Source organism: Leuciscus leuciscus (genome assembly GCF_965113295.1).
Source record: "Leuciscus leuciscus genome assembly, chromosome: 12".
Classification (NCBI taxonomy): domain Eukaryota; kingdom Metazoa; phylum Chordata; class Actinopteri; order Cypriniformes; family Leuciscidae; genus Leuciscus; species Leuciscus leuciscus.
The window spans coordinates 290,001-302,500 of NC_138736.1; the positions used below are offsets into that span (position 1 = coordinate 290,001).

General features: G+C 53.1%; 1 protein-coding gene across 2 annotated transcripts in view; it reads left to right on the top strand.

Annotated features, from left to right (window-relative positions):
• utp18 (UTP18 small subunit processome component) overlaps positions 1-12,500 on the top strand; it is a 40,771-nt gene that overhangs the window by 27,918 nt on the left and 353 nt on the right. The window lies entirely within an intron of this gene.

The window sequence follows — 12,500 nt, forward strand, 5'->3', positions numbered from 1 at the left end:
TTTAAATAAAGAAAAAACGACATTTAAATAAAGAAAAAACGAAATTTTAATAAAGAAAACGAAATTAAGTTAAATTAAAAATGAGATTAATTTAGATTGATAATAATGGGTAAAAAGGCTAATACATTTTGTTTTCTATTATTCTATTTTCCACAATGTCAAAGCAACGCAGCTTAACCCCAAACACAAGCTCAGGCATGCACTTCTGTCCACACACACTCCGCTGTTCTGCTCTTCTGTCCACACACACTCCGCTGTTCTGCTCTTCTGTCCACACACACTCCGCTGTTCTGCTCTTCTGTCCACACACACTCCGCTGTTCTGCTCTTCTGTCCACACACACACTGCTGTTCTGCTCTTCTGTCCACACACACTCCACTGTTCTGCACTTCTGTCCACACACACTCCGCTGTTCTGCTCTTCTGTCCACACACACTCCGCTGTTCTGCGCTTCTGTCCACACACACTCCGCTGTTCTGCTCTTCTGTCCACACACACACTCCGCTGTTCTGCTCTTCTGTCCACACACACACTCCGCTGTTCTGCTCTTCTGTCCACACACACTCCGCTGTTCTGCTCTTCTGTCCACACACACACTCCGCTGTTCTGCTCTTCTGTCCACACACACTCCGCTGTTCTGCTCTTCTGTCCACACACACACTCCGCTGTTCTGCTCTTCTGTCCACACACACTCCGCTGTTCTGCTCTTCTGTCCACACACACTCCGCTGTTCTGCTCTTCTGTCCACACACACTCCGCTGTTCTGCTCTTCTGTCCACACACACTCCGCTGTTCTGCTCTTCTGTCCACACACACTCCGCTGTTCTGCTCTTCTGTCCACACACACTCCACTGTTCTCATGCGCTTCTGTCCACACACACTCCGCTGTTCTGCTCTTCTGTCCACACACACTCCACTGTTCTCATGCGCTTCTGTCCACACACACTCCGCTGTTCTGCTCTTCTGTCCACACACACTCCGCTGTTCTGCGCTTCTGTCCACACACACTCCGCTGTTCTGCTCTTCTGTCCACACACACTCCACTGTTCTGCTCTTCTGTCCACACACACTCCACTGTTCTGCTCTTCTGTCCACACACACTCCACTGTTCTGCTCTTCTGTCCACACACACTCCGCTGTTCTGCTCTTCTGTCCACACACACTCCACTGTTCTCATGCGCTTCTGTCCACACACACTCCGCTGTTCTGCTCTTCTGTCCACACACACTCCGCTGTTCTGCTCTTCTGTCCACACACACTCCGCTGTTCTGCTCTTCTGTCCACACACACTCCGCTGTTCTGCTCTTCTGTCCACACACACACTGCTGTTCTGCTCTTCTGTCCACACACACTCCACTGTTCTGCACTTCTGTCCACACACACTCCGCTGTTCTGCTCTTCTGTCCACACACACTCCGCTGTTCTGCGCTTCTGTCCACACACACTCCGCTGTTCTGCTCTTCTGTCCACACACACACTCCGCTGTTCTGCTCTTCTGTCCACACACACACTCCGCTGTTCTGCTCTTCTGTCCACACACACTCCGCTGTTCTGCTCTTCTGTCCACACACACACTCCGCTGTTCTGCTCTTCTGTCCACACACACTCCGCTGTTCTGCTCTTCTGTCCACACACACACTCCGCTGTTCTGCTCTTCTGTCCACACACACTCCGCTGTTCTGCTCTTCTGTCCACACACACTCCGCTGTTCTGCTCTTCTGTCCACACACACTCCGCTGTTCTGCTCTTCTGTCCACACACACTCCGCTGTTCTGCTCTTCTGTCCACACACACTCCGCTGTTCTGCTCTTCTGTCCACACACACTCCACTGTTCTCATGCGCTTCTGTCCACACACACTCCGCTGTTCTGCTCTTCTGTCCACACACACTCCACTGTTCTCATGCGCTTCTGTCCACACACACTCCGCTGTTCTGCTCTTCTGTCCACACACACTCCGCTGTTCTGCGCTTCTGTCCACACACACTCCGCTGTTCTGCTCTTCTGTCCACACACACTCCACTGTTCTGCTCTTCTGTCCACACACACTCCACTGTTCTGCTCTTCTGTCCACACACACTCCACTGTTCTGCTCTTCTGTCCACACACACTCCGCTGTTCTGCTCTTCTGTCCACACACACTCCACTGTTCTCATGCGCTTCTGTCCACACACACTCCGCTGTTCTGCTCTTCTGTCCACACACACTCCGCTGTTCTGCTCTTCTGTCCACACACACTCCGCTGTTCTGCTCTTCTGTCCACACACACTCCGCTGTTCTGCTCTTCTGTCCACACACACTCCGCTGTTCTGCTCTTCTGTCCACACACACTCCGCTGTTCTGCTCTTCTGTCCACACACACTCCGCTGTTCTGCTCTTCTGTCCACACACACTCCACTGTTCTGCTCTTCTGTCCACACACACTCCGCTGTTCTCATGCACTTCTGTCCACACACACTCCACTGTTCTCATGCGCTTCTGTCCACACACACTCCGCTGTTCTGCTCTTCTGTCCACACACACTCCGCTGTTCTGCTCTTCTGTCCACACACACTCCGCTGTTCTGCTCTTCTGTCCACACACACTCCACTGTTCTGCTCTTCTGTCCACACACACTCCGCTGTTCTGCACTTCTGTCCACACACACTCCACTGTTCTCATGCGCTTCTGTCCACACACACTCCGCTGTTCTGCTCTTCTGTCCACACACACTCCACTGTTCTCATGCGCTTCTGTCCACACACACTCCGCTGTTCTGCTCTTCTGTCCACACACACTCCGCTGTTCTGCGCTTCTGTCCACACACACTCCACTGTTCTCATGCGCTTCTGTCCACACACACTCCGCTGTTCTGCTCTTCTGTCCACACACACTCCACTGTTCTCATGCGCTTCTGTCCACACACACTCCGCTGTTCTGCTCTTCTGTCCACACACACTCCGCTGTTCTGCTCTTCTGTCCACACACACTCCGCTGTTCTGCTCTTCTGTCCACACACACTCCGCTGTTCTGCTCTTCTGTCCACACACACTCCGCTGTTCTGCTCTTCTGTCCACACACACTCCGCTGTTCCGCACTTCTGTCCACACACACTCCGCTGTTCTGCTCTTCTGTCCACACACACTCCGCTGTTCTGCTCTTCTGTCCACACACACTCCGCTGTTCTGCTCTTCTGTCCACACACACTCCGCTGTTCTCATGCACTTCTGTCCACACACACTCCGCTGTTCTGCTCTTCTGTCCACACACACTCCACTGTTCTCATGCGCTTCTGTCCACACACACTCCGCTGTTCTGCTCTTCTGTCCACACACACTCCGCTGTTCTGCTCTTCTGTCCACACACACTCCGCTGTTCTGCTCTTCTGTCCACACACACTCCGCTGTTCTGCTCTTCTGTCCACACACACTCCGCTGTTCTGCTCTTCTGTCCACACACACTCCGCTGTTCTGCTCTTCTGTCCACACACACTCCGCTGTTCTCATGCACTTCTGTCCACACACACTCCACTGTTCTCATGCGCTTCTGTCCACACACACTCCGCTGTTCTGCTCTTCTGTCCACACACACTCCGCTGTTCTGCTCTTCTGTCCACACACACTCTGCTGTTCTGCTCTTCTGTCCACACACACTCCGCTGTTCTGCTCTTCTGTCCACACACACACTCCGCTGTTCTGCTCTTCTGTCCACACACACTCTGCTCTTCTGTCCACACACACTCTGCTGTTCTGCTCTTCTGTCCACACACACTCCACTGTTCTCATGCACTTCTGTCCACACACACTCCGCTGTTCTGCTCTTCTGTCCACACACACTCCGCTGTTCTGCTCTTCTGTCCACACACACTCCGCTGTTCTGCTCTTCTGTCCACACACACTCCGCTGTTCTGCTCTTCTGTCCACACACACTCCGCTGTTCTGCTCTTCTGTCCACACACACTCCGCTGTTCTGCTCTTCTGTCCACACACACTCCGCTGTTCTCATGCACTTCTGTCCACACACACTCCACTGTTCTCATGCGCTTCTGTCCACACACACTCCGCTGTTCTGCTCTTCTGTCCACACACACTCCGCTGTTCTGCTCTTCTGTCCACACACACTCTGCTGTTCTGCTCTTCTGTCCACACACACTCCGCTGTTCTGCTCTTCTGTCCACACACACACTCCGCTGTTCTGCTCTTCTGTCCACACACACTCTGCTCTTCTGTCCACACACACTCTGCTGTTCTGCTCTTCTGTCCACACACACTCCACTGTTCTCATGCACTTCTGTCCACACACACTCCACTGTTCTCATGCGCTTCTGTCCACACACACTCCGCTGTTCTGCGCTTCTGTCCACACACACTCCGCTGTTCTGCACTTCTGTCCACACACACTCCGCTGTTCTGCACTTCTGTCCACACACACTCCGCTGTTCTGCTCTTCTGTCCACACACACTCCACTGTTCTGCTCTTCTGTCCACACACACTCCGCTGTTCTGCACTTCTGTCCACACACACTCCACTGTTCTGCTCTTCTGTCCACACACACTCCACTGTTCTGCTCTTCTGTCCACACACACTCCGCTGTTCTCATGCGCTTCTGTCCACACACACTCCGCTGTTCTGCGCTTCTGTCCACACACACTCCGCTGTTCTCATGCTCTTCTGTCCACACACACTCCGCTGTTCTCATGCGCTTCTGTCCACACACACTCCGCTGTTCTGCGCTTCTGTCCACACACACTCCGCTGTTCTGCTCTTCTGTCCACACACACTCCGCTGTTCTGCTCTTCTGTCCACACACACTCCACTGTTCTGCTCTTCTGTCCACACACACTCCGCTGTTCTGCACTTCTGTCCACACACACTCCACTGTTCTGCTCTTCTGTCCACACACACTCCACTGTTCTGCTCTTCTGTCCACACACACTCCGCTGTTCTCATGCGCTTCTGTCCACACACACTCCGCTGTTCTGCGCTTCTGTCCACACACACTCCGCTGTTCTGCGCTTCTGTCCACACACACTCCGCTGTTCTGCGCTTCTGTCCACACACACTCCGCTGTTCTGCGCTTCTGTCCACACACACTCCGCTGTTCTGCGCTTCTGTCCACACACACTCCGCTGTTCTGCGCTTCTGTCCACACACACTCCGCTGTTCTGCACTTCTGTCCACACACACTCCGCTGTTCTGCTCTTCTGTCCACACACACTCCACTGTTCTGCTCTTCTGTCCACACACACTCCGCTGTTCTGCACTTCTGTCCACACACACTCCACTGTTCTGCTCTTCTGTCCACACACACTCCACTGTTCTGCTCTTCTGTCCACACACACTCCGCTGTTCTCATGCGCTTCTGTCCACACACACTCCGCTGTTCTGCGCTTCTGTCCACACACACTCCGCTGTTCTCATGCTCTTCTGTCCACACACACTCCGCTGTTCTCATGCGCTTCTGTCCACACACACTCCGCTGTTCTGCGCTTCTGTCCACACACACTCCGCTGTTCTGCTCTTCTGTCCACACACACTCCGCTGTTCTGCGCTTCTGTCCACACACACTCCACTGTTCTGCTCTTCTGTCCACACACACTCCACTGTTCTGCTCTTCTGTCCACACACACTCCGCTGTTCTGCTCTTCTGTCCACACACACTCCGCTGTTCTCATGCACTTCTGTCCACACACACTCCGCTGTTCTGCTCTTCTGTCCACACACACACTCCGCTGTTCTGCTCTTCTGTCCACACACACTCCGCTGTTCTGCTCTTCTGTCCACACACACTCCACTGTTCTGCTCTTCTGTCCACACACACTCCGCTGTTCTGCTCTTCTGTCCACACACACTCCACTGTTCTGCACTTCTGTCCACACACACTCCGCTGTTCTGCTCTTCTGTCCACACACACACTCCGCTGTTCTGCTCTTCTGTCCACACACACTCCGCTGTTCTGCTCTTCTGTCCACACACACTCCACTGTTCTGCTCTTCTGTCCACACACACTCTGCTGTTCTGCACTTCTGTCCACACACACTCTGCTGTTCTGCACTTCTGTCCACACACACTCCGCTGTTCTGCTCTTCTGTCCACACACACTCCGCTGTTCTGCTCTTCTGTCCACACACACACTCCGCTGTTCTGCTCTTCTGTCCACACACACTCCGCTGTTCTGCTCTTCTGTCCACACACACTCCGCTGTTCTGCTCTTCTGTCCACACACACTCCGCTGTTCTGCTCTTCTGTCCACACACACTCCGCTGTTCTGCTCTTCTGTCCACACACACTCCGCTGTTCTGCTCTTCTGTCCACACACACACTCCGCTGTTCTGCTCTTCTGTCCACACACACTCCGCTGTTCTGCTCTTCTGTCCACACACACTCCGCTGTTCTGCTCTTCTGTCCACACACACTCCGCTGTTCTGCTCTTCTGTCCACACACACTCCACTGTTCTCATGCGCTTCTGTCCACACACACTCCGCTGTTCTGCGCTTCTGTCCACACACACTCCGCTGTTCTGCTCTTCTGTCCACACACACTCCGCTGTTCTGCACTTCTTTCCACACACACTCCGCTGTTCTCATGCGCTTCTGTCCACACACACTCCACTGTTCTCATGCGCTTCTGTCCACACACACTCCACTGTTCTCATGCGCTTCTGTCCACACACACTCCGCTGTTCTGCTCTTCTGTCCACACACACACTCCGCTGTTCTGCTCTTCTGTCCACACACACTCCGCTGTTCTGCTCTTCTGTCCACACACACTCCGCTGTTCTGCTCTTCTGTCCACACACACACTCCGCTGTTCTGCTCTTCTGTCCACACACACTCCGCTGTTCTGCTCTTCTGTCCACACACACTCCGCTGTTCTGCGCTTCTGTCCACACACACTCCGCTGTTCTGCTCTTCTGTCCACACACACTCCGCTGTTCTGCTCTTCTGTCCACACACACTCCGCTGTTCTGCTCTTCTGTCCACACACACACTCCGCTGTTCTGCTCTTCTGTCCACACACACTCCGCTGTTCTGCTCTTCTGTCCACACACACTCCGCTGTTCTGCGCTTCTGTCCACACACACTCCGCTGTTCTGCTCTTCTGTCCACACACACTCCGCTGTTCTGCTCTTCTGTCCACACACACTCCGCTGTTCTGCTCTTCTGTCCACACACACTCCGCTGTTCTGCTCTTCTGTCCACACACACTCCGCTGTTCTGCTCTTCTGTCCACACACACTCCGCTGTTCTGCGCTTCTGTCCACACACACTCCGCTGTTCTGCTCTTCTGTCCACACACACTCTGCTGTTCTGCGCTTCTGTCCACACACACTCCGCTGTTCTGCTCTTCTGTCCACACACACTCCGCTGTTCTGCTCTTCTGTCCACACACACTCCACTGTTCTCATGCACTTCTGTCCACACACACTCTGCTGTTCTGCTCTTCTGTCCACACACACTCCGCTGTTCTCATGCACTTCTGTCCACACACACTCCGCTGTTCTGCGCTTCTGTCCACACACACTCCGCTGTTCTGCACTTCTGTCCACACACACTCCACTGTTCTCATGCACTTCTGTCCACACACACTCCGCTGTTCTGCTCTTCTGTCCACACACACTCCGCTGTTCTGCTCTTCTGTCCACACACACTCCGCTGTTCTGCTCTTCTGTCCACACACACTCCGCTGTTCTCATGCACTTCTGTCCACACACACTCCGCTGTTCTGCGCTTCTGTCCACACACACTCCGCTGTTCTGCTCTTCTGTCCACACACACTCCGCTGTTCTGCTCTTCTGTCCACACACACTCCGCTGTTCTGCGCTTCTGTCCACACACACTCCGCTGTTCTGCTCTTCTGTCCACACACACTCCGCTGTTCTGCTCTTCTGTCCACACACACTCCGCTGTTCTGCTCTTCTGTCCACACACACTCTGCTGTTCTGCTCTTCTGTCCACACACACTCCGCTGTTCTGCTCTTCTGTCCACACACACTCCACTGTTCTCATGCACTTCTGTCCACACACACTCCGCTGTTCTGCGCTTCTGTCCACACACACTCCGCTGTTCTGCTCTTCTGTCCACACACACTCCGCTGTTCTGCTCTTCTGTCCACACACACTCCGCTGTTCTGCTCTTCTGTCCACACACACTCCGCTGTTCTGCTCTTCTGTCCACACACACTCCGCTGTTCTGCTCTTCTGTCCACACACACTCTGCTGTTCTGCTCTTCTGTCCACACACACTCTGCTGTTCTGCACTTCTGTCCACACACACTCCACTGTTCTCATGCACTTCTGTCCACACACACTCCGCTGTTCTGCGCTTCTGTCCACACACACTCCGCTGTTCTGCTCTTCTGTCCACACACACTCCGCTGTTCTGCTCTTCTGTCCACACACACTCTGCTGTTCTGCTCTTCTGTCCACACACACTCCACTGTTCTGCTCTTCTGTCCACACACACTCCGCTGTTCTGCTCTTCTGTCCACACACACTCCGCTGTTCTCATGCACTTCTGTCCACACACACTCTGCTGTTCTGCTCTTCTGTCCACACACACTCCGCTGTTCTGCTCTTCTGTCCACACACACTCCGCTGTTCTCATGCACTTCTGTCCACACACACTCTGCTGTTCTGCTCTTCTGTCCACACACACTCCGCTGTTCTGCGCTTCTGTCCACACACACTCTGCTGTTCTGCACTTCTGTCCACACACACTCCGCTGTTCTGCTCTTCTGTCCACACACACTCTGCTGTTCTGCTCTTCTGTCCACACACACTCCGCTGTTCTGCACTTCTGTCCACACACACTCTGCTGTTCTGCACTTCTGTCCACACACACTCTGCTGTTCTGCACTTCTGTCCACACACACTCCGCTGTTCTGCTCTTCTGTCCACACACACTCTGCTGTTCTGCTCTTCTGTCCACACACACTCCGCTGTTCTGCACTTCTGTCCACACACACTCTGCTGTTCTGCTCTTCTGTCCACACACACTCTGCTGTTCTGCACTTCTGTCCACACACACTCCACTGTTCTCATGCACTTCTGTCCACACACACTCCGCTGTTCTGCGCTTCTGTCCACACACACTCCGCTGTTCTGCTCTTCTGTCCACACACACTCCGCTGTTCTGCTCTTCTGTCCACACACACTCCGCTGTTCTCATGCACTTCTGTCCACACACACTCTGCTGTTCTGCTCTTCTGTCCACACACACTCTGCTGTTCTGCTCTTCTGTCCACACACACTCCGCTGTTCTCATGCACTTCTGTCCACACACACTCCGCTGTTCTGCGCTTCTGTCCACACACACTCCGCTGTTCTGCTCTTCTGTCCACACACACTCCGCTGTTCTGCTCTTCTGTCCACACACACTCCGCTGTTCTCATGCACTTCTGTCCACACACACTCCGCTGTTCTGCTCTTCTGTCCACACACACTCCGCTGTTCTCATGCACTTCTGTCCACACACACTCTGCTGTTCTGCTCTTCTGTCCACACACACTCCGCTGTTCTGCTCTTCTGTCCACACACACTCTGCTGTTCTGCGCTTCTGTCCACACACACTCCGCTGTTCTGCTCTTCTGTCCACACACACTCTGCTGTTCTGCTCTTCTGTCCACACACACTCTGCTGTTCTGCTCTTCTGTCCACACACACTCTGCTGTTCTGCGCTTCTGTCCACACACACTCCGCTGTTCTGCTCTTCTGTCCACACACACACTCCGCTGTTCTGCACTTCTGTCCACACACACTCCGCTGTTCTGCGCTTCTGTCCACACACACTCTGCTGTTCTGCTCTTCTGTCCACACACACTCCACTGTTCTCATGCACTTCTGTCCACACACACTCCGCTGTTCTGCTCTTCTGTCCACACACACTCTGCTGTTCTGCTCTTCTGTCCACACACACTCCACTGTTCTCATGCACTTCTGTCCACACACACTCCGCTGTTCTGCTCTTCTGTCCACACACACTCCACTGTTCTGCTCTTCTGTCCACACACACTCCACTGTTCTCATGCACTTCTGTCCACACACACACTCCGCTGTTCTGCTCTTCTGTCCACACACACTCTGCTGTTCTGCTCTTCTGTCCACACACACTCTGCTGTTCTGCTCTTCTGTCCACACACACTCTGCTGTTCTGCTCTTCTGTCCACACACACTCCGCTGTTCTGCTCTTCTGTCCACACACACTCCGCTGTTCTGCACTTCTGTCCACACACACTCTGCTGTTCTGCTCTTCTGTCCACACACACTCTGCTGTTCTGCTCTTCTGTCCACACACACTCCGCTGTTCTCATGCACTTCTGTCCACACACACTCCGCTGTTCTGCGCTTCTGTCCACACACACTCTGCTGTTCTGCTCTTCTGTCCACACACACTCTGCTGTTCTGCTCTTCTGTCCACACACACTCCACTGTTCTCATGCACTTCTGTCCACACACACTCCGCTGTTCTGCTCTTCTGTCCACACACACTCTGCTGTTCTGCTCTTCTGTCCACACACACTCCACTGTTCTCATGCACTTCTGTCCACACACACTCCGCTGTTCTGCTCTTCTGTCCACACACACACTCTGCTGTTCTGCTCTTCTGTCCACACACACTCTGCTGTTCTGCTCTTCTGTCCACACACACTCCGCTGTTCTGCTCTTCTGTCCACACACACACTCTGCTGTTCTGCTCTTCTGTCCACACACACACTCTGCTGTTCTGCTCTTCTGTCCACACACACTCCGCTGTTCTGCACTTCTGTCCACACACACTCTGCTGTTCTGCTCTTCTGTCCACACACACTCTGCTGTTCTGCTCTTCTGTCCACACACACTCCGCTGTTCTCATGCACTTCTGTCCACACACACTCCGCTGTTCTGCTCTTCTGTCCACACACACTCCGCTGTTCTCATGCACTTCTGTCCACACACACTCCGCTGTTCTGCACTTCTGTCCACACACACTCTGCTGTTCTGCTCTTCTGTCCACACACACACTCTGCTGTTCTGCTCTTCTGTCCACACACACTCTGCTGTTCTGCTCTTCTGTCCACACACACTCCGCTGTTCTGCGCTTCTGTCCACACACACTCTGCTGTTCTGCTCTTCTGTCCACACACACTCCGCTGTTCTGCTCTTCTGTCCACACACACTCCGCTGTTCTCATGCACTTCTGTCCACACACACTCTGCTGTTCTGCTCTTCTGTCCACACACACTCCGCTGTTCTCATGCACTTCTGTCCACACACACTCTGCTGTTCTGCTCTTCTGTCCACACACACTCCGCTGTTCTGCACTTCTGTCCACACACACTCCGCTGTTCTGCACTGCTGTCCACACACACTCCGCTGTTCTCAGGCACTTCTGTCCACACACACTCCGCTGTTCTGCGCTTCTGTCCACACACACTCCGCTGTTCTGCACTTCTGTCCACACACACTCCGCTGTTCTGCGCTTCTGTCCACACACACTCTGCTGTTCTGCTCTTCTGTCCACACACACTCCACTGTTCTCATGCACTTCTGTCCACACACACTCTGCTGTTCTGCTCTTCTGTCCACACACACTCCACTGTTCTCATGCACTTCTGTCCACACACACTCCACTGTTCTCATGCACTTCTGTCCACACACACTCCGCTGTTCTGCTCTTCTGTCCACACACACTCTGCTGTTCTGCGCTTCTGTCCACACACACTCCGCTGTTCTGCTCTTCTGTCCACACACACTCTGCTGTTCTGCGCTTCTGTCCACACACACTCTGCTGTTCTGCTCTTCTGTCCACACACACTCCACTGTTCTCATGCACTTCTGTCCACACACACTCCGCTGTTCTGCTCTTCTGTCCACACACACTCTGCTGTTCTGCTCTTCTGTCCACACACACTCCGCTGTTCTGCGCTTCTGTCCACACACACTCCGCTGTTCTCATGCACTTCTGTCCACACACACTCCGCTGTTCTCATGCACTTCTGTCCACACACACTCCGCTGTTCTGCGCTCTAGCCAGAGAACATTCCCGTTGCCGTCGGTTCTATTTCTAGCATGCAAGCGTTTTCCGTGTGTCTCGAGCTGCACCTGAGACGTGTGTGTCTCATGCAGGCAGTGTGCAAACTCCAACCTGTTAACATGGGAGCCGAGATAAAAACGGACAGGCCACGCAGTCAGTGTGTCACCGGCCTTATTCAAGCGCGAATGAGAACCGTTTCGCGGGGGATCCCAGGTGTGCAAAAAAAAATAAAATAATTCAAATGTCAAATTTTCAAATCGAATACCAACCCACCGAACGAATATTTGAATATTCGGGTCCAGCCCTATTATAGATTAACATAAAACCATAAATTTTGGATTCTGTAAATGTATCTTATGCTAGAAGAGATGCGTAATGAAGACTCGAGCTGCTCGTGATCAGAGACGGGAGATTTAAAGATGTAATGCTTCTATCGGCTTCTGGCCACTATAGTCAAGTCAAGTCAAGTTTATTTGTATAGCGCTTTTCACAATACAGATTGCATC